At 38.4% G+C, this 25,769-nt stretch overlaps 1 protein-coding gene and 1 pseudogene across 4 annotated transcripts in view; both read left to right on the top strand.

The window, feature by feature from the left end:
* The window catches only part of LOC129780464 (hemicentin-1-like), a 366,959-nt gene that overhangs the window by 203,767 nt on the left and 137,423 nt on the right, over positions 1-25,769 (top strand). The gene's annotated exons all lie outside the window — the stretch shown is intronic.
* On the top strand, positions 296-417 carry LOC129780881 (U4 spliceosomal RNA; annotated as a pseudogene).

A 25,769-nucleotide genomic window follows, 5' to 3' on the forward strand; every position in this document is an offset into this window, starting at 1 on the left:
AATGCGGACCGCCTTCGGGTATCGAAGTATCGAAGCGTTTGCATTTGGCCTACTGTTTTGGAAATTACATTGTAGGCTAAGGGGTTAAAACTAGTGATGAAACGGATAGTAAATATAGGAACGGCCAGCTTCGAGGCCGGATAGCCGGATATTCGGCTCTTCATTAGCAAATACAAAATTGAGAGAAACGGCATGTGATACGGTGCAAATAAAGTGTTAAATGTAAGAAAGAGATAAACACAATAAAAATTTTGAATGAATATTAAATTTTTCGTTTAGAATAAGTATACGATTTAGCTTTGCGCAGTGGCGATATCGTAACTCATGAAATTATATCGAGGTGCGATTATTGCTAATTAAAAAAATCCTATTTTATAGTGTATCATGATTTCTACAAAGAATTTGGAAATGTTTTATTCTGATGATGGTTTTATATTATTATAAATAGATTTTTGTTAGTGTATTGAGATAATTCAAATCCTGGTTGAGTAAGAGTAAGAGTTACATGCAATCAGCAATCAATTATTTTCATTGAGATTGAGAACAAACTTAGAACTGTCTTCACGCATAATAGTCTGATAGGGGGCACACTACTTCACTACAAATCGAAATTATTATGATCGGCGACAAATTCACTAATTTGAAGACTCGACTGTTAGGCTTGGTGGAGAAGTACGTTGGTTTTTTTTATATATTCGAGGTAATTGCTCATGTTCCTGCATCGAAAAGTATTTGGATAAAGACGATACTGCAGAAAGAACACCGAACTTACTTCGTATGAGAACATAATTAAACGCTAGAGAGATCGGTTTAACTACTTAGAAGAAGATCAAAATTATCTGATTACAACCTTTTCAGATCCGAGGTTCAGGTCAGACCATTTAGGTGTTCTCGAAACATGAACAGACAGGCAAAAAATCATTAAAATCAAAATCATCTAACAAACATATTTGGAGACGAATCTTCTGAGAATATCAGCTCACTGCTGTCTTCGACGGAACGTTAAACGAAACGGAAGGAATGGAGCTGAATGAAACTTTGATGATATGAGTTGAAAATAATTAAATTTCAATAACATTTTGACATGTCAGTAATCACACCTTATATTCAATCACGTGTGAATGATGTTTATATGCTTTTATATTGTGTTATAATTCATCTTATGTTAATAAGAATTTTTTTTCAAATAACCGGTACCCGGCCGGATAATGAGTCACCGGATATCCGTTTCATCTCTAGTTATAACCATTTTGCAAGTCCTATTTTTATGGCACCAACTAACGATCTTAGGGGAGCTTCGTCTTTTAAATGTAGTATTGTTTGCATCAATCTTGAATCAATATTTTATGGATTTTATTTATTTATTTGTTTATTTATTATGAATCGCCTGAAATGATTCATTCATTTATTTATTTGTTTCTAGCAAAAACTCAATCCTAGCTATTATAAATGTGTTCTGTTTAAATCATTTGACGAGTTGCTTTTTGTTTCTCTAATTGATTCCTAATAAGTGAAAACGCCCCCATGGCATGGAACCTCGTACAATTAAAAAAAAATAGAGTAAACGGCGGTCGTTTGAGAAAAAAAGTAGAAGGGTCTGAGCCTAGGGGTAGGACAGTGATTGTTCGGAACTATTGTTTTTTTTTAAATGTTATTCTTTTCATCGTTCAGCAATCTGTCATTTTAACTCTTTTGGAACTCCAAATGGTGGCTATGAAAAGAGCCGTTTGTTATGACGAATTTCATGCCAACTCCACTGGCCGTTGGCAGTACCATATCAGATAGCAGTGAAACGTTGTGGGTGTAAACACATGGGTCTTTTAAGCAACTTTGCATGCTTGAAATATTTTAAAAATAGATCACTTTTAGAAAAGGGCCAAAAAGAATTTCTTGATATTTTACAAATAAAATTTACAAAATTCAAAAACTATAATAAAATTTTAGCCAAAAAATGAAATGTAGGAAATCATTAAAAAATAAAAATGTAGGAGTTTAATTAAAAAAAATATCAAACATATTGTTGAAAAAAATCTAATTGAAAAAAAAATTTGAAAATAAAAATTCATTTTTTTCTAAACCATGTGTTTTTAAAATTCGGACAAAAATGATATGAATAGCCCTTACAATTTCCAACAAGTCACTCACATATCCGGAAGGTGAGCACTTTTACAAAGAAAACAGTTTTTCGAACAACAACTTTTTCATGCTTTTCTTTGAAAAATTACTATTATCGTTTAATTCGTAACATTTTTATGTGTAAATTATCACGATAGACATGCCATGGTTACTTTTTTTCTATTTAGAAACACGTCAAGAACATGTCAAACGCGAGAATCTACACACAAACATGTTACGAGTAGAACTTTTTTCAAGGAGGTTTATACAAAAATACATCATATCCGAATACCTATAAAAGAAAGAAAGTTGACATCTTCGACAAAAGTTCATATTTTAATAAAATCTAAAACTTTGTCGAATACACTATAATTTTGAAAAAACAATTAGGATTGGTTGTAATTTTTTCAAAGAAAATATGAAAAAGTTATTGTTAGAAAAACTTTTTCCGTGTAAAAGTACCCATCTTCCGATATATGGACGAAATGTTGGAAATTGTAAGGGCTATTCATATGATTTTTTTTCGAACGCGAATATTTTTTTTATAAAAATAAATTTTAGTTTTTCAACCTTTTTTTTTCAGAGAAATTTTGTTTTCGAAAATAATCTGGTATTTTTTATGAGAATATAAACTATTTCTTACATTACTCCTAAGGCGAATTGGCATGAAATTCGTCGTATATTTATTCAAAGCTGTCAAACGGGTTGTAACGATCAAGAAACTAAACTTAGCTCTTGACAGGAGGTTCAAGTGTCTAACTGAAAATGATTAATGAATGTGACACATAACAGGGTGGGATTGGATCGGTAAACAAAAAAAAAGTCTTCATTGATTACATTGGATTTGAGGTTCATGGGGAAAAAACAAAGAAATGCTGAAAATACTTACGATTTCGAGATCATCATTGGGAATAATTAGTAGGTTTTTCAGTGGAATAATGTTCGCTTTGCAGACTATATTTCTCGTCACACACACACACTGTGGACCATGACAATATCACATTGGTATCGCTGAAATAATAATTTTCAGAAGTAATGATTTCTATGGAATTGCAACCATAATAGTAAACCTCTCCATCATCTACATCACTCTTATTCCTACACATTGACTGGATGCCTAATTTGTTTGGTAGACACAATTTTGTGTTGCATACAACATTCACGGGAATCAAACTGAAAGAAATAATGCAAAATACTTGATATACATTTGTATTCACTCGCAAAACATATCTCTTTTGTTCGTTAAATTGCTAATTTGTTTTACTACTTTCACTGTAGATTTCCCAGGTGAAAACATTGCTGGATAAATTTGCCGTCTAATGGTGTATATTATAACATACATCCTAAGATCGATACTACGTAATATGCATTTGAAATCTCTTAATTTTTCGTAGACTCACCCCTACATAGAAATCAAAGACGCAGTCCTACGTCAAAAACAAATTTCAGCACTTTTTAATGACGATTCCAAATAAATAATATGAAAAAAACTTTTTTTTTATTGTTTCGTGTGATAGAGAAATGCATAAAAATGTATTCATATCAAATATGAAGTAATTCGATTCAGTAGAACTTGAGATATCGCGTTCGCCAGCTTGAAAAAGTTGTTTCGAGATAAACGCGTTTAAATTTTTGAGTCAATGTCGTACCAAATTAAATACCGCATCACTAGAATGACTATAACTCGGTAAATAATGAGAATTTCGAAAAATACCTTCAATGCTATATTCTAAACTTCAGAATCATGGAAAAAACGATTTCTTTTATGTTTTTCTAGACTAGAATATCCCCTTAAAGTAAGTTTGAATCAAACAGAACCCCAATCCAAGAAGGTTCAATTACTCTATGACTGCGATTGCATCATATGCGTTAAGGGACTTTATTTTCTTCGAAATATGATCCTCCATTACCTCCTGAAAGATTCTGGGACAGCTACATAACACCCTATATATTGATGAATATTTACAATATAAATACTGCCATCGATGTCAGCATCTTCTCATCCACTGCATTCAAAATTGATGCAGGGATTTTTTACATAACCAGCATCATGATAATTTATCACTTTTCTTTAGATACTGATCCACACCATATGGCTTTCTCTGACAAACATTGAGGCATATTAACTATTCCTGAGTATACTGTGAACTGAAAAAGTGAAAAAAGGGCCACCCATTAATGTATGTAGTAGTGCAGTAATGAAGTGGGACACATTAAATTTTTCAACATTGCAAACTATCAAATTCATTGTGAAACCTATTTATCTATCTCTGTTTCAAATCAGTAGAAGCCGAGAATGGGTGAATCTGTGTGCAATCGACGATTTTAGTGAACACAGAATTACAGTTCGGCCCGATAATCGAAGTAATCCTCTTATAAGCTCAAAAACAAAATTGCACAAATACGAATACCACTCTCCTATGGAACCTCCGGTACGATGCATTTCCAATCAGCAAAGTAGATAAGTGTAGAAAGCACTAATGAAAGCAAAGTGTTTCTTCTCATATTTGTTTCGACTTTCTCCTGCCAAAGAATCTTCCAGCTTTCACTTGTTTGCAACCGTATGGAACTCCAAGCGCAGCTCTGGTGGTATGAAATTGATTTTCTAGAACAGCTTCAAAATATGGTTCTTTTGCTATCCAAATATTGATCTTCCAGAAGCAATGGAAGAGTGAAATGTCCCATGAACTGATGCGTTACCTTCTCGAATGGTTCATGTAAACTTCTTGGTAGGCATTTCAGGCGGCTCATAACTCTCAAGTCCTTCGGATGTTTGCTGTTTTCTTCCATTGGCAAGGAATTTAGCAAATCAAAGTCAAACAAATGCAGGAACCCCTCACCCACAAGAAGAGCAATGCGGTTCTTTCTCCCCAGCTGACGGTTGTCCATGAAAGGCGTGATTGAAAAAAAAATGGATTGTCTTAAACCATTCCGAAGTCACAGTAAAAGGGCAAAATTTTCTCTGCAAAGTGCACCGGATTCGCAAAACTCTTGCAGAGAGCGAGCGCCTGTTCTTGGGATCTGAGCGCCTCGCCGCAGGATCCAGCATTCGGAGAAGTTTGGTGAAGCAATTTACCGCACCCGTTTCCCTCGTCCTCGGCGGGCTGTTGATTCTGCAGCGAAAACTTTAGTCATTATTGAAAATAATTATATTTTGCTCCGCTGAGTCAGCGCAAAGATGCAGAGGAAGGGAAAAAAGTGGGATCACTAGCGCGAGAACAAATCCTTGACAGCGGTGATTCTCAGCATGTCCTTTCGACACAACCACTTTTTACTTGCCGGAAGGGAAGGGAGTGTCGAGCTAGTCATCAACCTCATGATAGTGCTTCCGAGCAATCAATTGACTACCTATTGAATTTTCATTGTTTTCTAAAATATTCAGGAAAAACATCGTGTTTGTTACAACGTGCAAAGACCGCAAATAGAGCTGCCGTATATCAAAACGTCACTCAACCGACATTGGGAAAATAATCAACTTCGCAGACCGCCCCCAATCCCTCTACGTTCAAATTCGGTATCAAATTCCTGCTGACATTGTTGACCAGTGGGAAATGAAAAAAGGGCGTCCGTTCGTTGCCGCCCACCGGTTGTGCCCATTCTCACAGTCTGTCAACCGTGTGATAAGCTGTATGTATGGGAAAAACACGAACTTGAGTTGCCACCAGTTAGAGAACGAGATACGAGACTGAACCTGGCGCGGTGGCGAGGATGCTGAGGGGATAAAAGTTATTCGGTAATTGCCCTTCCCATGTACGGGACAGTAGCGCTGTGTTGTGTTGCTCATCACATCCGATGGCGAATTTCTTATCGGCCCACTTGTAACAACGGCACATTGTAGTGTGAAACCATTCCGGTTATAAAAATGGAAGCGGTTTTAAAAATGGTGTGCGAGTCGCCTTCCTCCACCCACCCTTCTTGCAAAACTTTGTTAAATGATTTTTTGTTTTGTTCCGAAGCGGAAGTGGCACATTGCTTCGTCATGTAATGGGACGCTATGTAGTGCTATTCGTGGCATGCGAGAATCGCTACACAATCACTTCGTTTCTCTGTGTTCTTTCATTTTTTTTGTCATGAGAATGAAAAAGTGTTAAGTGGTATAATTTGTATATGAATTTGTGTATTCATCAAATTGAGACAAATATTATTCTTGTTGCACTGAATGCCGTCAGTATTGTCCAGAGTGATCGTGTTGCAGATAATGGTGGGCTTAGGCAAGTATGAATTTATTGCCACAGGTTTTCATAGTTTCTGTTTCTCTTGCGTCGGTATGAATTTACTAACTACCGAGACGGACGTGAACAAACGGAACAGGCATGAAATATTTCGAACCACTTACGTTGTCGAAGTTGTATCATACTGCTTTAGTGAAAACATATGATAAAAATAAATGGATAAATTCAATGTGGATGGTTACTACAACGAGAAAAAAATATGTTGAAATGTGTATGAATGTACTCAATGTGGCAGAGAATCTCAACTGTATTTCATGTAATACGACATGAATTTTTTGTGGAAAAACCACTGTTTTGGTTGGTAATTATTCCATACTCATTAGGGTGCCAATGAAAATGGTCATCTCGAATTTCAAAAAGTTACCACATGAAAAATGTTCACCATCTCGAAAAAACACCCTATGCAAAATATCAGCTCAATTGGACTTAAGGGAGAGTGGCGCAAAGCGGTCAAAGTTTGAGTTTTTTTGAAAATCGAAAAATCACCCAAGAGGGGAGTAAAGGAAATCGGGGTTTTCGATTTTTTTTTGATGACAAATGTCTTAAAATTGCATGAAACGTCGAGATCTAGTGTCATTTTGTCAAAAATCGTAATTCTGGTACTTTTCAGAGAACGAAACGAAAAGAATGGTTTTGGGTGCCAATAAAAATAGTTATCTCGATTTTTCATTTGGAACTTGCTACGAAATGTTGATTTGCCCGATAATACCCTATGAAAAATATTAGCTCATTCGGACTTCATTTACTGGTGTCACAAACGATAAAATTTGAGTTTTTTTGAAAAACGAAAAATCACCAAAAATCGGTTTAAAAAAAAGCTTGATGCCAAATGTCTTAAAATTGCATTAATCTTCGAGATTTACAGTTATCTCTAATTTTTTTTTGGTCAAAAAAATGTTTTTTTGGAACTTGGACGTTTTTTTTGCCTCAAAAATTGATTTTCGACAAAAAAATTATTTTGAGATAACTGTTAATTTCGACGTGTCATGCAATTTTAAGACTTCTGGCATCATTTTTTTTTAAATCCGATTTCCGGTGATTTTTTGGTTTTCAAGAAACTCAAATTTTAACTTTAATTTTTTTTTATTTTTTTGTGTTTTCATTTTACCCCCCCTATATTCCGGTTAGACGTAGTCCCACATCAAAACTAAGTCCCAGAATGCCGATTTTTGACAAAATGACACTATATCTCGACGTTTCATGCAATTTTAAGACATTTGGCGTCAATTTTTTTTTTCAAAATCCTCCAAGAGGGGAGGGGCGATTTTTCGATTTTCAAAAAACTCAAACTTTGACCGCTTTGCGCCGCTCTCCCATAAATCCGATTGAACTGAAATTCGTCATAGGGTGTTTTTTCGATGTTGTAAACATTTGTATAGAGTAACTTTTTGAAATTTTAGGGTCGAATTTTTCCTATACATTCATTGGCAGCCTCATCCTTCACTGGCTCTATTTTCCTATTGTTCTTTTGTGCAAACTGCAGCCCGCAGACGAGTTCCAAAGGAGTCACGGTCTCTTCGTATTCTCTAGTTATTATATTAGGTTGGGGGAAAATTTATCCCTTATTTTCTCGGTAGCTGGCTTTGGTGATCAATATCTCGCGTAATATCGATCATACAATTTCAAGTTTGTTCCATTCAGTTGTGAGTTACAGGGTGTTAACAATGGAAGTCAACAAAGAGAAAATTCGGTACATTTTACATTTTTCTTCTATAAAGGCTAAAATGCAAGCCAGACCATTGAAATTGTGAACGGTATTTATGTTACCGATACTGTAACAGAAATGTACGTGCAATTTAATTTTTTCATTTTAATTTATTTTTCAATCGAAATTTTTTTAGTACAATACACTGAACTCAAATCTCTACTGTCAACAAATGAACGGTTTGAAGCTATCGATTGACCAGAAACATCTAGAATTGGCCAACAGAAGAAGTTTTGTGTTTCATCAGGACATCGCAAGGCCACACATTGGAACCAAGGGAAGATTGTGAAAATCTATTGCTAAAGTTGTTCACCAATGAGGACCAAGACTTCTATGAGAATGGCATTATGAAGCTACCCTTAGAATGGCAACAAATTTTACAACGAAACTGTGCCAATTTAACCCAAAGCATATGAAAAAAAGTTTTGAATTTCATTCAAAAATAATGGGTTGCTTTTTCCCCAACCTAAAATATTCTCTTATTATGTTAGGAAATTAATTCTGATTTGCTCTTAATCTCAGAATATTAGACCCGTATTTTTTTGACATAGAACTACGTCTTTCATTAAGGGTGCCAAATCAGAAAACAGGTCATGTTTTTAAGAAATAAACTTAACGTTAATAACTATTTTTGGCGCGAACGGATTTTGGCGATTTACATACTACACGAATTGGAATTTCACTAATATTGTAAGATTGTAAATGGTTAAAATTCATGGAAACTTTAAAGTTTTATCCATTTTCCCATACATTTGTTCTGTTCATTTGTGTGCTTTCCCGAAAAGAGCTGTCAATAACGAGCAACTTATCGATGACCAACGGAGGGGAAATCGTAGGATTTTATACATCCGTGAACAAAGGAAAAGTAGAAGAATGAAGCGGAATACTTGCCTAGAGTATAAACAGTGGATCTCGCTGAGGCAAACTTTCATTCGGCGTCGAACTGTTGAGCAATCCAGTTCACTTTGCTTTCGCTGCGCTTCGATCTAAGATTGGACCCCACCAGTGGTAATCCAACTTGGATATCGTCGTTTGGCTTTTCTGTTCGTTTTCCGCGTTATTCGCATCGTGTGTTTTTCTTTCCGCGCCATAAATTGGACGCTGTGTGATGAGCAAGAAGAAGAGGAAGGCAGGCTCGAGCCTTGCGAAAAACGAACGCATTCCCAGGGGCAATAGAATTTCGAGGCAAGCGTCATTTAATGATGCACGCGATGTTGGTGCAGTGAAAAGCGCTCGCACTGAACCGAGCCTTCGCGAGTGTGACACCGCATCAAACAACAGTGAAGTAGGCGATTTCGGCGCGTCGGTCGAAAACGTAAACGCCGTTACCCAGGCAGCAACCTAAATCAAGCTCCTCCCGCTGGTGGTGAAGGCGGTCGCTCTTGACAAACTCATCAGCGAATTCGCATCGACGGGTGTTACAGTATTTTTCCAAGCAGTTAACATTGTTCGTTTTCCGTCATCATAAAAGGGCTACGTTGATGCCTTTGAGAATGCATCAATGTATTAAACTGAAGTTATGGCGAAGCAAGCGTTGAGGTTATGCGCCAAAAAATTATTTGGGGAATTCCAAGCATGTCTTGAATGTCTTACTGGAATGTTATAAGTTATTTGGGTTCGCGTGCCAGCCGCAAAACTGCCTTCAACTAGGATTGCATTTGCGCTAATCTTGATCATAATGAAGTAATGCTACTGTTTTGGAGGTTGTTATTAACAACAAGAGTTTATATTCTCTTGTTTAGTCAACAAGAAAGTAAATGTTCTAGAATTTTGTATGTGATTAGGTTTCGTTTGCCAGTAGCAAAACTTCCTCAGCACAGCTGCGCTTCTCTCGTGAAAAAGTAATGCAACTTTTTTCGAGGCCAGTAATATTAACAGAAGCTTTTCTTTTGAGAATAGAGCAAAATGATGAGAAGTGTTTATATTCCTAGTAGTTTCATGCCAGCAATGTATGGCTTTGTATGCATGCTATGGCGAACGCTTGTTTGGCGCTTTGTTTACGTTGTACGAACGATGCCTAGAGATGCGATTCCTTTGAGGTAATACTAAATAACATGTAGCATGATATTTGATACTTGCAAGTGTTGTCATTGTTGTTGTTTACATGCGGTGCCAATGATATATTGATGTAGTTATGAGATGTGGAATAATGGTGCTGGTGCAACAACTATATAATCGACTGTAGCCGTGCCTATGTTAATTGCGAAAAAGGCCACCGAAATTGCGTTCGAGGTAAATTTTCAATACATTGACATGAAATAAATTGCGACATACGATCAGCTAGTGTATTGTTTTGCGAGGACAAGAATGAATCATCAATCAATTATCATCAACTGATTCTACAATGAAAAATTAATTTCAGAGATTATTCTACTAAGCAGTTGTTTCTAAAATTTCACAGCATTATAGAATAATATCCGAAGGTATAAACAAGCGACTTATATGAAATAACAGCGTAGTTCTACGTCAACAATGCGGTCGTATCTTGGACACAACCTCCTATAATTTTTTTTATTAGGAAGCTTAGTATGGTCCGAAAAATCAATTTTTTCTATTTTTTGTTTCAAAAATTACTTGTTTCAAAAATTCATAACTTTTGAAACACTGTACCGATTCATATGATCGACATATCAAATTAAAGCCAACAATTAAAAAAATATAAAAGAAATTACACTAGCAAAAAATTGAATGTTGTTTTTGTAATTATTGATTGCATTTGTTTCATATTGTTTGGCTTTGGACTACAGGGACCTATACAGCACGGAAAAACAATGTTTTTTAATTCTTTTTTTATGCATATATTTTTCGATTATTGAAAATAAAAGAAGAATTTGATTTTTGATTCCTCCCCCTAATGACAGAAAACTCCTTTCTCACATGAAAAATTTTTTTTTTCCAGAATCTCTTAGGAAATGATAGATAATCATATTTGATGAAAAAAATCGTTCTACGTGTATGTTCGAATTTCAACAATGACTGAGTTATAGAACTTTCTTTTTGTTTCGGACTCTGTTGCCTCAAACTGGCTCTACACTAAAAAGTTCGATGCATAAGCCAATTCTGTTGCTTTCATTTGAAAGATGAGAAAATTTAGTTCAGGATATAGTAGTGGAACATTTAAACTATTGGAATTAAATAACTTTTTGGAAGTGAAAATTGAAAAGTAAGTAATTTTTAATGTGTAAATATTCATTTTGTCTTAAAACTTCATATTAAACTTGATTGTTTCTATCAATTAAATAAAAGCTCTCAAATCACTCTATAATTTGTTCTTTGACACCCAACTTCTATCTTTCTTAATTTCGCTGCAATATCGATATAGACAATTCCTGGTCAAAATTCAAGCAAAATCTTCAAAATCACGATTTTTACGCCTCTTACTAATAATAGTCACTTAAATTTCACCTTCACGTTGAAAGGTTACCTTTTTTCTTGAAATGAGCCATATTTGAATGATATTTTTTTTTTTTTCAAACTGTATATAATCTAGTCCGAAATTGTACATAATCGAATCACATATAATCGAGTCTGTATATAATCGAGTCCGTCCTGTATTTATTTTCTTGAAAGTTGAGGTTTTTACATAACATGCTCAAAAATCTTTTTTTTTCGTTTTTGAATTATGTTTTTTCGAAATTAACTGATGGTTCGAAAAAACAATTTTTCCCCTTTTTCCAACACAAAAATTCTACTGGACCGATTCAGATCTTCTACATCAAATTGAAGCGAATGAGTTTTTTTTTTGTGTTGGGGTAAAAAAGGGGTGAGAATAGTTTTCGACCACCGATGAACTCTGGTTTTTGGTCATGTCATGCAAAAAATATAAAAAATATAGCGCCCTCTAGTCCAAAGCCACGTAAACAGTAAAAAACTAATTCAATCAATAATTACAAAAATAAAATCCATAATCTTTGCAAGTGTATTATTTTTCCAAAAAAAGACAAGCTTTGGATTCAATTTGATATCTCGACCATCTGTATCGGTTGAGTAGTTAAAAAGTATTGATATTTTTTTTTTTTTTTTTTTTTTATTAAATAAAATATAACGTTTATTTCAAAAATATAAAAGAGTATTTACATCAAAAAAATTAATTTTCGCATCTTAAGTAGAATGCAAGTGCGCCAACATCAATTCTTCCATTAATTTCATTAACATAATTGATGAACAGAATTAAAATTTTCAATATTTGACTTCGTTTGGTAGTTGCTATGTTCAGTAGTGCTGGTCGCATTAGTTCTTCGAAAGAAAGACGTTGCCATCCCTCGAGTATTCCTGTTATTCTCTGTTGTACGTAAGCCCAAGCAGGTGCTACCCGGAAACAGTCACTAAATTTGTGTTGCAACGTTTCAATCGCAGTATTACAGTGCAGACAGTGTTCATCATTCGCTCTTTGAATCCTTTTCATTAATTGCCTATGTTCTGTCTTCTCATTTACGAACAGATACAAACTGCTTCGCTGGCTCGACGATAGTTGTTTCGTTAGAATATTCTTCCAAACTCTTTTCCAATTTGTTCCCGGATTTCTCCGTTCAACACGAGGTGTTTCTGTTCGCTCCAGAAAGATTCGGTGGATTTGTTCACTAGATGGATTCGCTCTAACAAGTGGGGGGAGAAGGGGGATTTGTTGGGAAATTATCTTGAAGCAGGGAAGGTCTGCGGGGGGAGGAATAGCCTGGTTCAGAAGGGATTTGTAATAGGAGAGGGAGCCACTTGCCTGTATGTGACGATTCAAGAGCAACGCTTTGCATTTGAAGACTGGTAGCTGCAGTTTCAGTCCACCATATTCGGTATCACGCGCTAGTTGCTCCATCGGAACTCGCGCCGGAAGTCCACGCCACAGGAATGACCCCATAAGCGACGTTATTTTCGCCGTGTGAACGCAATACGGCGCAAGAATTGAGGCCACGTACCAAATCTTCGCCGTGATGAATGTGTTTAGTACTATTATTTTCTGATAGAGGTTGAGATTTCTCAAAGAGTGCAGCCACAACTGCTGCGCAAATTTTGTTATGAGAGCGTCCCAGTTAACTTTGCTCATTTCTCGGATCGAGTTGGTGAAAAACACCCCCAAAATCTTCACTTTATCTGTTGTATGTAGCCACGGCACGCTTATTGGATTCCCATCAATGAGCCCGACGTCGATTGAAATCGTTTTGGATCTGTTTTGTTTTGCTCCAGCGGCACGTTCAAAATCATTGAAAAGCTCATTGATGCGCTCTATAGTATCAGTGTTGGTAACTATCGCAGATATGTCATCTGCGTATGCCACCACGAGGTCGGAACCGAGTTGTCGCTCCAGCTTTGTCAGAAAAGGGTGGAGGTAGATGACGAAGAGCAGCATCGACATCGGATCTCCCTGCCGTACGGAGCGTTCGATCGGGAAGCGCTGCGAAAGGTGCCCGTTTATTAGCAAACGAGAGAAGGATTGTTCTGCGATTCGTGCTAGTAAGTCAACGAAGCTCGGATTTATTCCCAGCTGTCTCATTGTTTGATGAAGGAAGGAAAGAGATACCCGATCGAAAGCATGATCTAGATCGTAGCTTATCAGCTTCCCTTTTATCTTACTCGCCTTCAGCTGAGCAATTCTGTCTTTCAGAGACAGAGTGGCTTCGAAAATTGAGTGCCCTTCGTTGGAACACTTTTGCGCATCACTCAGTACCCGATGGTTACGTATGATCCGTTCAAGACGAAACTTCATAATTCTACTGAGAATTTTAAAATCCGAATTTAGAAGACTGATTGGACGATATCCTCGTGCAGTATTTTCTGTTCCCCTTTTTCGCACTAGCACGATTACACCATTGGCGAACTCAGGAGGTATCTCGGATACAAGTGCTTCGTTTAAAACGAGATTCAGCTCACGATGAATGACGTCGAAAGTGTGTTCATAAAATTCGATGGGTAACCCATCGCTCCCAGCAGCCTTCTTTTTTGCTGATGACCGAATTGATGCTAATATTTCTGCTGTTGTTATTTCAGCCATGCAGGCTTCGTTCAACTCATCATTTACAGGTATCACTCTCTCGCATTCGAAAGGATACCGCGCTGTCTCATCCACTTCTGACGCTGTGTATAACTCGGCAAAGTACCGAAGAAGATGATTTTCAATCGCTTCGGAAGTATTTAGATTTTCGTCGTTTACGCCACGCAGCTCTGTGATTATATTTTTTTTACGTCTTCTCTCACCCAGCTGGAAGGTACTAATGTTTTCCCCCGCAATGTAAGTGTCGTTGATGCGCATAAAATGTTGGGAGAATGTGCGTTGATGTGCAAGCATTTGTGCTTTCACACGATTTATTGTGACTAGCATCGCTGGGTTTTGAAAATATCCATCATACGCTTGCCTCAGCTGGTTGTACAGCCGTTGATGCTCCGCATAGAATACGCTGTACGCCTCACGCGATTTCCGTCGAAAGAAAGACTGGATTCTTGGCTTTGCGTATGTTAACCACCACGTGAGCCAGTTTGGATAATATCGTCGTTGTCGAGTCACATATTGCCATGAAATCTGGAATTCATTAATGTTATCTGTTGTCAGAATATGGGGACGTAAAGACCAGTAAGCGCGACCGGGTTCGCGACCCAGGTTAGGGAGGCATATTCGAGCAGTTAGTGCTTTGTGGTTCGTGAATGAACAGACATGTGTGGCCGCGTTTCGCAGATGCGTACTGAGTCCATGGCTGACATAAATTCGATCGAGCCTGGAGACAGAATTATGCGTTATGTATGTGGGTGCGGAAGTGGTGGGGTATAACTTCACCCAAATGTCGCTCAGTTGCAGTTGCCGAACGGTGGCTTGTAGAGCTGGGCTGTTGTTGTGTCCCGTCGAGTCACATGGTCGCAGCACACAGTTGAAGTCGCCAGCAAGAATCAAATTTTCTGTATTGTGCCGCAAATAAAAAGCGATGGTGTCAGTGAAAAAATTTTCTCGTTCGGCGCGCATTGCGGTGCCTGACGGTGCGTATATATTCGCTATGGTCGTGTTTTCGACCCGTAGGGCAATAAGTCTTCCGTTTAAACTTTTTTCAGTATGAGAGAAGCGTATATACTCCTTCAGCGCTATTGCCGTCCCTCTCCTCGACTGATCAACGTTTGTGACGACGTTGTAGCCAGGGATGAGGAGCTGCTCGTTCTCGACTTCTTGCAGAAAAACGATGTCCAGGTCCATCGTTCTGCAGAAAGTTCGGAGGGCATTCATCTTCGTTTCATTGGTGATCGTGTTGATGTTTATAGTGGCAACGTTGTAACTGGTCAGATGACTCATTGCTTGTTGTTTTGCTCCCTTTCGTCGTCGCTGTCCTCTCGTCGCCTCCTGCATTGGCGCCGTGCTCTTAAGCGTGTAGATGACATCGCCGATTCGTCTGTCTCGTTGCCATCGGATTTTCCACTAGCAGGTCTGTCGATCACTTCGCCACTAGCAGGAGGTCGTTGACCAGATGTACTGGGCAACGACCTGCTATCCGATGGTCGATTCGAACCCGATATAGGTATGATAGGGATAGTGAGCGGTGGGAATTGTGTTTCCGATTGTGTATCGATCGGTTCTATTGTAGGTACGGGAATCGGCAGCTGTTTTTGCTGCTGCTTCTGCTTCTTCGGCGGCGGATGCCGCAATACAGACGTTGGATGACTCGGTGTCGTTGTTTGTTGGACATGCGGTTTCGCAGTTGGTTTAGCATTCAAAGCTGTTGGCTGCTTCGTAGCATCAGCGTATGATTTTTGTACGAGCAGCTTCTTGTTCTGAACGCAGGACGCTCCGACGTGGATGAATTCACGACAATGTCGGCATGTTTGACGCTGACCAAAATAGGATAGCAGCGTCAATTCGCCTTCGATGACAACCCATGATTCTATGTTGTGTTTTACGATCATTTTCACAACTCGGACACCAGTGCAGATACCCGGAAAAAAGTACTGCTGATCATTTCCGCATATCTGCTCTCGCACTGAGATGACGTCACCGTATGCGGAGAGGAATTTAGTGATGGCATCATCCGACACGTCTTCAGACAAATCGAATAATTTGACCTCCACTGCACCATCCTCCATCGTTATTCGTAGGGGAATCTTCATCCCTCCTTCCACTGTCACCTCGTGTTTTCCGTCGTGTTCTTCGCACACTTTTTGTGCCAGCGCCAGATCGACTACCTTCACGAAGGCACATCCGAGGCTTCGGCTACATTGGATTCTCGTCACTTCACCAGGTTTCAAGCCCAGAATAGTTCCTATGAAATTCTGCACTTTCGTGTAGTCCGGCTTGCGCGGCAACATCGCATAATCTATGCGGAATGTATTTTCGCGCCGTACCATCACTGAGCCGTAGTATGCGGAAACACACAACTGCTCGGCGATGAAAATAACGCGGCGAAACAATTTAGCTTGTATAGACTTCCTGGTTTAGCTTAAGAGAAAACACGTCTGCTTGGCTCGGAAGATGAGCGCTAACTCATTGCAAAAAAAGTCATATTTGGAAAACATTGTTTTTTTCGAACCACCCTAATGGAAATGAGCACGCTAATGTCAAAAATAAAAAAAAAAAAAAATAATATTTGCGTAAAGGAACGTAATTACCACTTTTCGTGAGACCCACTATGTCGATTTGACATGTAATATATATATATATATATATATATATATATATATATATATATATATATATATATATATATATATATATATATATATATATATATATATATATATATATATATATATATATATATATATATATTTACATATAAATGGATTTATGTTTGTCTGTCTGATTCCTATGATCTCGAAAACTACTGAACCGATCGACATGAAAATCGGTATGAAGGGGTTTTTGCGGTCGGGGAAGGTTCTTACGATAGTTCGAGACCCCTCCCCCCTCTCTAGGGGGCTGCCATACAAATGAAACCCAAATATCTGCATTACTGCAAAAATTTGCATTACCCATACAAAAAACACAAATTTCTGTATAACTCGAAAACTAATCAAGCAAATGAAACCAAATTTGGCATGTGGAGGTTTTAGGGTACAATAATTATCGAAAACTAATCAAGCAAATGGAGCCAAATTTGGGATGTGAGGGTTTTTGGGTACGAGAAATGTTTCTATGATGACACCCCTCCCTTCTCTGGAATGGGTTCCATAAAAATAATACACATATTGTAATCAAACATGACAATTAAATATTTCCGGAAAACTATGAAGGAAAATGGGAAAATTCAACAAATTCAGTTCGCATGTGTTCTACAATTACATATTAACAAGCGTTGTTGGTTCATTTGATGTTTGCGGTAACGAAATTGATCTTCGTTCAAAAGTGGAAATGGATTTTAATGTGGTAAAACGCACTCCTAAAGGGTGTGTCACATCAAATTGCATCACGAAAAACACGCTGTAGAAATTCGCCCAGTAGACCGATCCTTTTGAAAATTTTAGACAGTAAAATAAAAACTATTAAACAACTTTTGGCATTTTCTTTTTATTTATACTCCGAGCCCAAGCCCGTGTGCTCGCACCTTCCTCTTTACCCCGTCCATAAGGTTCTGTACAACGTCAGGTTGTAGTTTTTTTGAACAGAAATCCATTTTCTATTGAAGTCCGCCTCCGATTTGACAACTTTTGGGTTCTTCCGGAGGGCCTGCTAATCGCCCAATATTTATCTATTGGGCGAAGCTCCGGCGCGTTGGGCGGGTTCATTTCCTTTGGCACGAAGGTGACACCGTTGGCTTCGTACCACTCCAACACGTCCTTTGAATAGTGGCACGAAGCGAGATCCGGCCAGAAGATGGTCGGGCCCTTGTGCTGCTCCAATAGTGGTAGTAAGCGCTTCTGTAGGCACTCCTTAAGGTAAACCTGCCCGTTTACCGTGCCGGTCATCACGAAGGGGGCGCTCCGCTTTCCGCAAGAGCAGATCGCTTGCCACACCATGTACTTTTTGGCAAACTTGGATAGTTTCTGCTTGCGAATCTCCTCCGGAACGATGAATTTGTCCTCTGCGGAGAAGAACAACAGGCCCGGCAGCTGACGAAAGTCCGCTTTGACGTAGGTTTCGTCGTCCATTACCAGGCAATGCGGCTTCGTCAGCATTTCGGTGTACAGCTTCCGGGCTCGCGTCTTCCCCACCATGTTTTGCCTTTCGTCGCGGTTAGGAGCCTTCTGAACCTTGTATGTACGTAGGCCCTCCCGCTGCTTGGTCCGCTGGACGAATGAACTTGACAAATTCAGCTTATTGGCGACATCCCGGACCGAACTTCTAGGATCACGTCTAAACTTGTGATCTTTTTCACTGACGGAGCATCCATTTTTTGCCGTTCTTCACCTTCCGATCGATGGTTAGGTTCTCGAAGTATCGTTTTAGTACTCTGCTGACCGTGGATTGGACGATTCCCAGCATCTTACCGATGTCCCGATGTGACAACTCCGGATTCTCGAAATGAGTGCGCAGGATTAATTCACGATGCTCTTTTTCGTTCGACGACATTTTTCCAAATTTACGAAATATTGACAGTGAAGCATGGTCAACATGATCTATACACTCTTATCTGATTATAAGCGAAAGCTGAAGATATAATTCCTAAAAATTAAATTTCTACAGCCTTTTTTCCGTGATGCAATTTGATGTGACACACCCTTTATATTGTCTTCTATCTATACAAAAAAATGGACCGCCGAATGTGTTGATAAGAGCAAAACACGAGAATGGAATTGTCCGTTCTAGGACTGTCTTCATTTTATCATATTTTCTTTATCAAACATTTATTGCACGAGAATTGTTTCTGAAAATAATCTGATATCATAATGTCAAGTTTTGGAAGAAGTACTGAAATTTTATAGTAGAAAATAATTTTAAAGGATAGATTAGAAGATCAATCAATGAATTGTTCTGCGATTGGACCCATGAACGTGCACTCAGTAAGAAAACGTGGATGTGATAACGAAAAATAAATTTTGGGCGGGACGAAGTTGGCCGGGTCAGCTAGTTGTTGAATAAACCTTTTTGTATACGTTTTATTCACTAGAAAGAAAGGCAAAAAGCTCAGTTTTCATGCAATTCCCGTTTCCTGCTGGAGAAATCGAGACTGGCCATATTTTGTAAAAAAACTAAAGGGGGTACCGCATTTTTAACGTATGACTACGAAATTATTTCATTCACTTTTGCATGTTAATCACTTTGGTTATTATTTTAGAATGAGTCGAAATTTTATGATTAACTCTTTAGTAGGAAGTTTTTGTGATCTTGGAAAGTGCTGATGGTTGACGTGGTTTTGTAGTAACAGATAAAGATTGCTGATTTTTGCCCTCGCGAGAACAATACACAAGCTGGTCACGTGTTGCATTTTGTTTTATTAATTCAATGTGCGTATTGCACTGAATATTCATTACGAACACTATATTCATTAGGCGATTATATTTTGTTCCACCAGAACCATTATTCCACATTTCTTACCCACTTGACAACGCTTAAAAAACAACAACAATGTGCACGTTTAATGCAAAAATACAGATGCACTTTTCAACAAATGGCATGTAAATCGACTAATTGCGATATCTTCCATTCTTTCATTCTTTTTGTGTATCTATTAAAACCTGTTGATGTGATAACAGCATTAGGAAAGAAGATTGTCTGCTCGCTAACTGGACTGAGAGTGCAATTAGAAATCGCTCATAAGCCCGATAATTTAAAAACGGAATTCGAGCGAGCGATTCTTGTGCGCTTGATTCACAGTTGATTCACAGTGGTATATGAATATTGAATCTCGCTGATATAATTGTTGCTCGTTATTGACAGCACGGATAGGTAAGCACAGAAATGCACAGAACAAATGTATGAGAAAATGGGAATGCTTCCAATTTTCGTTGATTTGAATCCGTTTACGGATTATAATACACATCTTCTTCTTGCCTTCTTCTTGAATGGCGTTAACGTTCCCTGAGGAACTTTTGCCGTCTCAACGTATGCATTAAGTAGCGTAATTTATTAATGCTTAGTTGAGATTTCTTATGCCAAATAACACGCCTTGAATGTACGAGGGTCACTATTTATATTTCGGGAATAGGAACAAAAATAAATAGTTAAGCTGCGAATATATTTTTATAGTTTTTCAAAGTACTCGCAACGATGATCGATACACTTTTGCATGCGCTTAAACCAATTTTCAGAGCATTGATTCCAATCGACACGAGCCTTTTTTTTTGAGCGAATGTCAAATTATGTGGGATCCAACGTGAACATAATTTTCGCACAACTAAGTGTTCATGTAAAATCGCATATATGCTGGTGGAACTAATGCTTAGGGATGCCTCAATCTCACAATAGGTTACATGACGATCTTGCTTAATCATTTCGTGCACAGCATCGATGTTTTCTGGCACTACAGTCGATTTTGGACGACCTTCACGAAACTCGTCGGACAGCGAACTACGACCACGATTGAATTCACTATACCAGCGATACACAGTGGTTTTTGATGGAGCTTCATCGCCAAAAGTCAAATTAAGTTGATTGACGCACTCTTGTTGTGATAATCCACGTCGAAAGTCGTAAAAAATCATCGCACGAAAATGTTGACGATTCAGTTCCATTTCTTTTGCCGAGACCAAACTTTCAACTAAATATAAAATAAACAAATAGCGTCCGTATGACAAAATGTTCTGAGTACGTATATCGTCAAAAATATCAAACTTTACGATGGAACCGTCAGATGGACTCACATGACATCAGTGTTGCCAATTCCCGAAATATAAATAGTGACCCTCGTATTCCAAGAGGCAAACTCTAGAATACGCGTGACCACAGTGCTAGTTGAAGGAAATTTCTTTGACGAAAAATCTCCCAGCCAGAATGGGAATCGAATCCGAACACTCGGCATGATAATGTGAGACGCTAACCACTCGGTCACGGGTGCACCTGTATGATACACATACATTCTCCGAAAACCGACGCCTGCCCTTGCCTGCTTAACCGTGACATCGTTAAGAGAAGGCAGCGAGCGATCAATCCGCTCGCGTGTCTCTCTCTCTCTCTCTCTCTCTCTCTCTCTCTCTCTCTCTCTTTCTCTTTTTCAGGTATTTTTGTTACTATTAAAGATGTTCAAACTTTGAAGTTCATTCGCCTCTAGTCATGTAAAAGGCCATTTAGAAGATTGTCAATGGAGAATTCCGAGAGGCAATCTATAACATTTGTAATCTCCTCAGATTTCGTAAAGAAGGCATTGTAATTTTATTGGGGGCAAGCGACTTAGGGAATTGATACGCATTAGTATAAAGTTGAAATGCACAGAACAAATGAAAATCCCATTAATAAGAACCGTTGCCTGTGCGCTGGCTGGAACGAAACTGTAGGATAGAATTGATTTTTTTTATAGAGGCTTCAAACTACGAAGTTCATTCACCTCTGAGAATATGATAGAGCTCGCGAATCTTTTTTCATATCAAATTTCAAACGGACGAAGTTGCAATATTTCCTCTCCCCACTATGTTCGTTGAACGAACACTTTATTTGAATTACGATCGAGTGACTTCCGTTCGCCTGATTCGCAATGATTTATTGAAATTGCGCTTCGGTGCTGCATGTGAGGCACAAAAATGCATAGATCGAACGTATGACAAAATGGGAATGGCTCTTATTATCTTCAATTTTAGTCTTCCACGGATCAGGGAGTCGTATTGTAGTATATTATTAGCATATAATGTAGTAATGTAGCAGCCAATAGCATATGAATATGAAGTTAAATTAAAAATTTCCAAATCTGCTTTTTAATCGCTACTAGAAAGTTACGAAAAAAATAATACTATTTCTAGCAATACAAATTCTTTTTGTTGTTATATTGATTGAAACTTCTGGTGAGCACCGTATTTAATATCAACAGCGGAATACGATCCTAATCTATTTCCATGTTCTTTCTTTTCTTCATGAAGGTGTAGAAACACAGTAGATTTGAAATAAAATACTTTTTGTGTTTTTATTGTATAAAAATGGATCATGGTGAACAATGTTCAGAAGAACTTGATGAAAACATAAATATAGGTTACACTATGTTTATTTAATTCAATTATTTTAAACCAAATTGTCAACACATTTGGTGTATGACAAGTTTGATAGATTCGGGTTTTATAATCAAAACCGTCTCCAAAATAATGACTATCTTCGGAATTGAGACAGACGTCCCACTGACATCAATGTTCAATGTGAAAAAAGTGCCACCAGAGCGTGGTAAACAACGACAAATGTTTGCACGCTGAAATTACCCGTTTCCAAGATTGCTTCGAAATGCGTTGTATCGCCTCAGGCGGCACTCGCTCGTAACATCTGAGAGAACATCGAACCGACACGAAAGAAAACTCGCGTATCCGCTTTCCCACCCTCGAATATCCAGCGGCATCGTTTCGGGGCGCATCCTCTGCCGCCCCGCGCGTCTATCAAAAGATGATGCTCAAATTTATGAATATATCAAACCTGATTACCTGCGGAACCCTCGCTAAGCCCGGGTGACGACGTGCCCGGGTGACGACGTGCCCGGCTGCCATGTCGCTCCATTTCACCGGAATGTGCTTGTTTTTGTTCCGATACCCACCACTTTCTTCGGAACGAGGGCTGAAATCGATATTTTGCCTGAGAGGGCATTTTGAAGGATGCTATTCAATCTTTTCCGCACACCACCGAGTGTTCATTGAAGTCGACAGGTGCTCCCTTTCCCCGTGCTGTTTTGGGTTAAGTTTCGTCCCCAGAAACATTGAATCGTTCGCTTTTCTGTGTTCTAGCCCCATTCCCTTTGCCCCTCCCGTGCAGGCATTACCTCGAGCCGTTTATCGAGTGGAAATTTGAATCTATCCTGTTGTGTAGTCTCCAGCAAAACAGGATAGAGATCCAAGGCGAGTAAAATCCGAAGAAAGGTAAACGAAGCATTTCAAATCGGATTGTGTGCGTGTGTATGTATGGGCGGGATAAGTGAGTGTTAAACGGTTTATTTTGATTACCTTTGGGAGAGAAATTAGGCCGGTTCTGGGTGGGTTTCTCAAACGCCGACGCCGCCAACGTTACCTCGAGGGGCAAGCACAATCAACGATGCACAGGTAATAGGAACGGAACAGCAAACAAAGCGAGGCGGCACATGAAAGGGTGATTGCGAGGTATGCCAGGTAATCGTACACTCGCTTCGAGGTTGTTTGAAGTATCCGGAATTAGTATTATTACAAGCTACCGTAGTTGGACCGTGAAGGCAAAATGAAAACTAATAGGTGGATGTCGCCGTTAGTTGCGGTGAGCGTGGTGAGAGCTTCAGAATTATCGAGCAAATACCATCGGGAAATTATTGAAATTTTCGGTTCTCCATTTAATCGTTCCCATTTCGGTCAGGACATTATGTATGTTGAGCACGCAATTCAAATAAATTTTTCCTATATTAATCAGTTGAACGATTGCAGTTCGAAAGGTGAAATAATTTACTGTGGCCATTGAACACATTCATGGCTTTTTTCGCTCCAAAACTGAAACAAAAATGCAGTTGTCATAGATATATAATCAGTATACACGTAGATCTTGTGTTCTTTTCTTCGATTCAATTCGACGCTGTCGTTTCGTATCACTTTTTCCAATCCGTTTTCATTATAACGCAGAAAACCAGCCCAATTTCCCGGCCACCTGTGGCCGGGTGAATCCTACCGCAGAAAATTAATCCCGTATGTGGAAGATTCTCTAATTAACAGCTGTGTCCGCAATTATAGAACATAATCCCTCCGGATGTATCTGTGTGTAGATGCTCCTCGGTTTCTACATACTACGAGCCGATACACTTCGTAACGGCATACATCCCAATCGTTCTCAATCTTACTCTGGTGTAGGTGTCAAGAAAAGCCTTCATCATCCATCATGCCTTCAGGTGGGAATCCCTAGCTCCAACACAACAGATGTTGAATTTAATTTATTTTGGCCCTATAAGCAGAACTCAGAATGTAGTCATGGAATTATTTTGCGAGCGAAAATTCCAATCAAACGCTCGAGGAGATAGCAAAAAGCCATATAGTTAACTATTGGTTCTAAGGAAAAATGGCAATGGGTTAGTCCACAAAAGCAATTGTGTACGGTTTGGGTATGCTCTCAGTCCGTTTCGTAACTGAACCTCTTTCTGGTGTAAGACTGCGTATATCTTTAAGGGTTCCAGATCAAAAACATGTCACGTTTTTGCGGTTTAGTTTTAACATTATCAACACTTTTTGCTGCGAAAGGATTGTTGTATAACAATCGAATCGGAGTTTCTCTAAAATTTGTTATTATACTGTACATATAGGGTGTTAGAGCAAACAATTTAAGGTGTAGTAGAGGGATTCGATTCCCGTTCTGGCCGGGAGATTTTTCGTAAAAGAAATTTCTTCCGACTTGCACTGTGGTCACGCGTATTCTCCAGCTTGCCACTCCAGAAAGTACATTCAAGACGTGTACTATTAATCAAAATGACGCTAGTAATACTTACGTTGAGAAGGCATAAGTTCCACTGGGAACGCTAGTGCCATCCAAGAAGAGGGACATATTTGAAGAAAAAATCGTTCCATGAATATGGTCTCGACTATTAATAGTTATCCGAATTTTACATTTTTTGGCTATGATTGGCTTCATGGTTTGTTCTGTTTTAAAAATCACTATTTTTGAATGAAGAAATTCGAATTTTCAAGTAGATGTTGCATTTCTCATTGCTTGAGTTTACAGTCATCATATTGATCCGTTCAGAATTTAGGCTTTCTTCAGCATATATTGCTTTTCTTCTTCTTTTTTCTGGTTGTTAGTATACTCACAAAAATATTAGGAAACGTTTCATTAAGACAACGTAGCGGGACAATGCCTTGTCCTTGTCCCTAATTGCATTGCTCCAGGTAGGTTCCTTCAAGCTCTGCCGTAATCTCGCAAAGTGAAGAAATCTGATCTGTACAAAATGTGTATTGTTGATGGAAAAACATTGCCATCGGCTTGATTTTTGAAAAAATGCTGTTTTATTCAAGCTATGCCACCAACGCCAGTTTGTTGTGGAAACAGCAAATTTAAATCGCTGTTTCCACAACCGATTGGCGTTCATCCATCAAAGTATGCAAGATTCTGTTTCCAATTATTTTCTCCAACATGCTGCCGTTGAGCGAAGCATCAGGAAGCATCAGGGAGAAGAATTCACACATCTTCCCAACTTTGTAGCAGGCGTCGAGCAGGTTAACGTAGTTGAGAACCCGATTGTAATAATTATGGACAGCACCGATTTTTTCGAATTCAAAATGCAATTGAAACCATCCGTGTTAAATAACATAAGGCCGTCCGAAATTATCCGAAGTAAAACAGATACAGTTTACGCGAGGATGTTTTGAGTTTTGTTACAAGATGCGTTTCGTTTCGTTTGGAGCATTTAGAAGAGTGCAGCTGTTCACCAAATCCGACATTTACCCTTCAATCAATACTCAGCTTCAATTTATCCGAAAGAGGAATTGAACAGACGAGTAAAGTAAACATCGTCAAGAAGCTTTGTCCCTTGATGCCTGAAGAGAAAAGACACTACATATTAGGGAATCCTTGTAATCAACAATTAAATTGATGAGTTTGAACTATTTAGTTCTAATCTTTATGAGCTATATGTGAGAACAGCAATACATTTCAATCTAGGATAAACTTTACTTTAAGATGAGTTTGATTTCATGAATTTAAAGTACGTGGTTTTGTGAGTTTCTTAGTACATGATTTGTAGTTCTGA

Source organism: Toxorhynchites rutilus, chromosome 3 (assembly GCF_029784135.1).
Source record: "Toxorhynchites rutilus septentrionalis strain SRP chromosome 3, ASM2978413v1, whole genome shotgun sequence".
NCBI lineage: Eukaryota > Metazoa > Arthropoda > Insecta > Diptera > Culicidae > Toxorhynchites > Toxorhynchites rutilus.